This window comes from Arachis hypogaea, chromosome 2, assembly GCF_003086295.3.
Source record: "Arachis hypogaea cultivar Tifrunner chromosome 2, arahy.Tifrunner.gnm2.J5K5, whole genome shotgun sequence".
Lineage (NCBI taxonomy): Eukaryota > Viridiplantae > Streptophyta > Magnoliopsida > Fabales > Fabaceae > Arachis > Arachis hypogaea.
In genome coordinates this window covers 37,603,782-37,609,881 of record NC_092037.1, presented here as the reverse complement: position 1 = coordinate 37,609,881, position 6,100 = coordinate 37,603,782, and the positions used below count along the sequence as shown (strand labels likewise).

The 6,100-nt window shown below is 33.2% G+C and overlaps 1 pseudogene; it reads right to left on the bottom strand.

The window, feature by feature from the left end:
- Positions 1–4,520: 4,520 nt before the first annotated feature.
- LOC112765440 (small nucleolar RNA R71) lies at positions 4,521–4,622 on the bottom strand (annotated as a pseudogene).
- Positions 4,623–6,100: the final 1,478 nt, after the last annotated feature.

Sequence of the window (6,100 nt, the reverse complement as noted above, 5' to 3'; positions counted from 1 at the left end):
TACTTTTGTAAATATTAATATATGTGAGAGTTAATTAGTAATTTTTTTAAAATATTGGGTCAAAAATATGATAATTAAAAGCTTGAGACTTAAAGTATAATTTCTAAAAGTTTAAGAATAAAGCTTTAATAAAACTAAGTTTTGGTATATCAAAATAGAAATATTAAATATTAATACTCCCTTAATATTATTTTACTTATACCAACTTAATTAATATATTTTTTTATTTATTTATTTTTACTAAAACCAATATTTTTATAAAATAAGAAAGAAAGATAAAATAATAAGACTATTTAAAAGTATTAGAAACACAGAGTTATATTAAGAATTTTATAATTTTCTTTTCGTAATACACTTAGGGAAAGGAGAAAGAATAGTGCGAATATGATTTGATATTTTGAGATTTATAAAGTAAAAGATTGAAGAAAGAAAAAGAAAGAAGAAAATAAAGAGAATAAAGAGGAGATGGGAAGAAATAAATGTTTAAAGCTGAATACAAGCTGAGTTGTCTATCTTCTACTGGAAGCAAGTAGAGATATAGTGGTAATTCCATTGAGAAAGTTGCTTTCCAAGGATAGAACGACCAGTCCGTAGTGATGGTCGCACCTCTAAGGTGGTGTCCTTACAAAGGTTTATCATGACATACAACAACTAAAGAGAGTTGCACCTGTAAGGCAAGGTTGCTTACAGAGGCTATGTTCAGATTCAATGGCTAGGAAGAGCCACACCTGTAAGGCGAGGTCGCTTATAGAAGTTAATGCCAACTGGAAAGCCATATCCAGGACTAGTACCGGGTAGTGTCGGGAGCGGGTAGAAACCGATAGATGAGCTCATTACCTGCGTTAGGAATATACATCCATCATAATTGTTTACACATATTTCCTGTGAACTTTGTTTTTTGTGATTGTGTATATGCCATGCTTGATTTGTTGTATTCTTTAGTTATTATGCTTTGTTGTATTTATTGGTTGTTGCTGTTGACTGGGTATAGTATTAAAACGGACTTAGCTAACTACTCCGACCCAACTAAGGACTTTCCAGTTCTTACCCCTTTACCTTCCCCCTCAGATGGAGACAGGGATCCTGTTCTATGAGTTAGATCACACATACATATACGAGTATCCGGTGCATCATAGTTTCTACATAGTAGTCGCCGAGCCTCGAATACGTCTATATGTGTTACGAGACCATCCTTTACAGCATCTAATCGACATTCCTTTCTTTGACCCTGATGCCCTTATGAGTTTTCTTTATCTTGGCTTCATCTAAATGCTCCGTATAATCTGATTTCTGATGGACCTAGACACCCTCATCATGTATAGCCCGAGGACCAGGTTGTTCCTCCACCGGACCCAGTTGGGCAGTACGTGTTTGAGCCAGAGCCAGTGTCTGAGTGGGATATTCCTCTAGAGCTGATTCACTACCTTTGCTTAGCGCACAGACCGGAGAGCGGTCTGGACCTTCTGTTGATATATCAGATCTGATATCAGTGATCGACCCTTCATTCTCGATCGATGCGAGTGGTCTCGTGTTCTTGATGTGTGCGCATATTTAATGTTTTTCCTTCTTTATTTTAATTGATTTATTAAGAATTTCTGTAGATAATCAATAAATCTATGGTTAGAATGGATATTATTTGATTAGTTGAATTTTATTGATTGCAAGAATTTTTTTAGAAGAAAAACAGAAAGAAACAAAACAGAAAGAAGGAAGAAGAGCAAGAAACAGAAAGCTTTCTGTAATAAACTGAAAGCTTCCTAGAAGAATAAGCTCTCTGGAAGAAGAAAGAGTGAAGGGCAACAGAGAACTCTCATGTCACGCATACACATGTCCCACGTGTACGTGTGATCATCACACTCCACGTACAACACAGCTATCACGCGTACGCGTGGTCCACGCATACGCGTAACAAGGAACTTTTCAGTCGTCACGCGTGCACGTGAGGCACGCGTATGCGTTATCAGATTTTCGGAAGGCCTTCCAGTACCTCAACTCAAGACCTTCTACTTTTCAAATTTTAAATCTTTGAAGGATCATTTACAAGTTCATGCTAACGGTTACTAAAGATGACAAGCAATCAAGGGAGATCTTCTCTATGAAAAATAATTTGAAAAAGATTTGATTTTGTTTAGTTTTAATTTAATTTTGAATTTTAAATTTTGAATTCGGTTATCATTAGTTAGTATTTAAGGTAGACACTTTGTTAGGAATCTCTTCTCTTTTTCACCATTTTACATTTTTTCAATTTCTTAAGGATTTTAAGAACAAGCATGAGTTCTTAGATTAAGGTCAGGAGTTCTTAGTTTATGGATTAATGTAATTATTTTTTCTATTTCTAATTCATGCAATTGATTCCTCTTTAAGAAATAATTTTCGTTCTTCATCTCAAAGGGTTTGAATGTATTGGAAAACAATTCTTCTCGTACTTGCATTTTATTAATCTTTTGGAAAATTGATTGATTTAATTAAGCTTGAAAATCGATTCTCATAATTTCTAAGTTTTGAAACTGGATTGATAAGTGACGTAGAATCAACTAGGTTAAACTCTTATAAATTGTGTGGTTTTATAAATCAGAAACGTTCTTCAACTCTTTTCTTAATTAAGTGACTAAGGGATTAGCATTAAATTAGGTTAAAGAGAAATTGAAACACTAAGAGATTGAGGTTTAATTTCTAATAATTTTTCATAAAATAATCATTGCATGATTTCAATGAAAATTAAAAAGTGTTGATTCAGACGATTAACATCTCTGAAAACTTAGCTTTCTCAAATATATATTTTTTCTATACTTAATGTTTGCTTTTGTTTTACTTCATTCAATTTTTGTTTATAATTATTTGCTTTCAAAATCCTTAATCATTAGTCTGACTAGATTAATCAATGGATTCTACTTGCTTGATTCGTTAATCTTTGTGGGATTGACCCTCATTTACCAGAGGTTACTACTTGAAACGACCCGGTACATTTATCGGTATTTTGTGGATTATAAAATCCGTCATCAAGTTTTTAACGCCGTTGCCGGGGATAAATTATTTAAATTTTTCGTTTTATACTTTTTTTCTTTTTTTATGTCGTTTCTCCTTTTACCTTTTTCTTTTTATTTTTATTATTCAGTTTAAAAAAGCCATTTCTTTTTATTTTATATTTTTTTAGATTTTTTTTCTTTCTTTACGTCCCCCTTCTCTGCGTTCTTTTTAATTTTTTATTTCAATTTTATTTTTGTCTTATTATTATTATTATTATTATTATTATTATTATTATTATTATTATTATTATTATTATTATTATTTTATTTTTTTCTTTTTCTTTTCGTTGTAAGTTCTTTTTTTTTAAATCTTTTATTTACATAAAAACAAGTTTTTCATTTTTTTAAAAATATTTTTGGTTATATCAAAAATTTAAAATTTAAATTTTTAAGATAAAATTTGAATTTAAGTTGGTGTTCTTTTTTTGAATTTTAAATTTAAAAGATTTGAATTTAAATCTATTTGATTTAAATTGTGAATTTAAATTTAATTTTAATTGGTTTTCTTTTATTTAAAAAAATATATTTTAAATTTTAAATTTAAATTTTTTAAGATATAATCAGAATTTAAGTTTGGTGTCCTTTTTAAATTTTAAATTTAAAAGATTTCGATTCAAATTCATTTGTTTTAGATTTTAAATTTATAAGTTAGTTAGTTGGTTATTTAAAGTGCGTTTAATTGTTTTAAATTTTAAATTTATAAGTTTGTTAGTTAGTTATTTAAAGTGCATAATTAATTTAAGATATTAAGTTTGGTCTTTTAATTTTTAAATTTTGAATTTTTAAATCTATTTTCTGATCTTCTTAAAGGTTAGAATTAAGATTAACTTCTTTGTTTTTTATTATTTTTTTATTTTATTTCTTCTCAAAAAGAAATCTATATTTACTATTCATTTTATTTCCTCCCTAAGAACTTACTTCGGTATTGTGAAGGGAGTTTTAGTTTGATTTTCTTGTTTTTTTATCTATGCAAAATAATAGAAATAAGGATCCACTTCATTATGATCCTAAGATTGAAAGAACTCTTCAGCGGCAGAGAAAACAAACTAGAAACCAAAGAGTCGAAGAAGAGACTAAAGAAGTGGTTGAGGAAGAATTCTCATAACCACACATAGCTGATAACGTGAATGACAATGTCAACCCACTTAGGAAGACTCTTGGGTCTTACATTAATCCCAACCCAAGCGTTGTGGAAGTAGCATCATCACGCCGACTGTCAGAGCCAATAACTTTGAGTTGAAGTCATAACTTGTCACATTGGTTCAACAGAACTACCAATTTAGTGGAAGCCCGCAAGAGGATCCTAATTTTTTTTATCTCTAATTTCTTGCAAATATGTGATGCGGTCAAGACAAATGGCGTCTCATCTGGAGTGTACCGTTTGCTGCTCTTCCCTTTTACTGTAAGGGATCAGGCTAAATAGTGGCTGGAGAATCAATGTAAGAAGAGCATAATTACATGGGAGGAAAGTTCTTCCCACCTCAGAGGCTCACCAAGTTCAGAACCGATGTTCAGACCTTCAGACAGCAAGAAGGGATGCTTATATGAAGCTTGGGAGAGGTTTAAAGAGATGCTCAAAAAATGCCCTGATGACATGCTTGCTGACTGGGTCCAGCTGCAGATATTTTATGATGGGATCACCACTACCTCACGGATGGCATTGCATACTTTGGCTAAGGATCTTTGTATATGAAGAAAACCATTGAGGAAGCACAATAATTGATTGGGATGGTGTCCAACAATCAATACCTCTACTCTTCTGAAAGATCATCAAAGAAAGGAGTTATGGAGTTAGGTTCTTTGAATACACTCTTAGCTCAGAATAAAATTATGTCTCAGCAAATAAATGCAATTACTCAGCACCTAGGAAGAATGCAAGTGTTGGCAGTAAGCTCTCAAGATATTAATTCATATGGTGATGGTAATGAACTCTGGTACACGGAATAATGATACATACACTTCTTCACAACTCCGTGTAGCTGACTAGCAAGTAATACCTTACATGAGTAAGGGTCGATCCCACGGAGATTGTGGCTTGAAGCAAGCTATGGTCATCTTGTAAATTTCAGTCAGGCAGATTCAAATGGTTATGGGGTTTTGATAACTAAAAGATAAATAAGAAATAAAATAAGATAGAAATACTTATGTAATTCATTGGTGGGAATTTCAGATAAGCGTACGGAGATGCTTTGATCCTTCTAAATCTCTGCTTTCCTACTGCCTTCATCCAGTCATGCGTACTCCTTTCCATGGCAAGCGGTATGTTGGGGATCACCGTTGTCAATGGCTCCCGTCCATTCTCTCAGTGAAAATGGTCCGGCTACGGGTTATGTAGGGCTAATCATCTATCGGTTCTCGATCGTGTCGGAAAAAAATCCATTGATCCTTTTGCGCACTATCACTGCACCCAGCACTCGCGAGTTTAAAGCTCGTCACAGTCATTCCATCCCAGATCCTACTCGGAATACCACAGACAAGGTTTAGACTTTCCAGATCTCAAGAATGATGCCAATTGATTCTAGCTTATACCACGAAGACTCTGATCGCATGGAATGGAAGGCTCTGTTGTCAGGAAAGGCAACTATGCGTTGTGAACCAGGAGGCCAAGAGATATGCATTCAAGCATGTTTTCAGGTAGAATAGAAGTGGTTGTCAGGCACGCGTTCATAAGTGAGAATGGTGATGAGTGTCGCTTGATCATCACATTCATCATGTTGAAGTGCGAATGGATATCTTAGAACAAGAATAAGCTTGAATTGATTAGAAAACAGCAGTAATTACATTAATTCATGAGGAGCAGTAGAGCTCCACACCTTAATCTCTGAGGTGTAGAAACTCTACCATTGAAAATACATAAGAACAAGGTCTAGACATGGCCGAATGGCCATGCCTCCCAAATAACATGAGACAATAGAAAAGGGTTCAAAGACATGATCCCAAGATCAAAGATGATCAAAAGATGAAAATACAATAGTAAAAGGTCCTATTTATAGTGAACTAGTAACCTAGGGTTTACAGAAATTAGTAAATGACGCAGAAATCCACTTCTGGGGACCACTTGGTGTGTGCTTGGG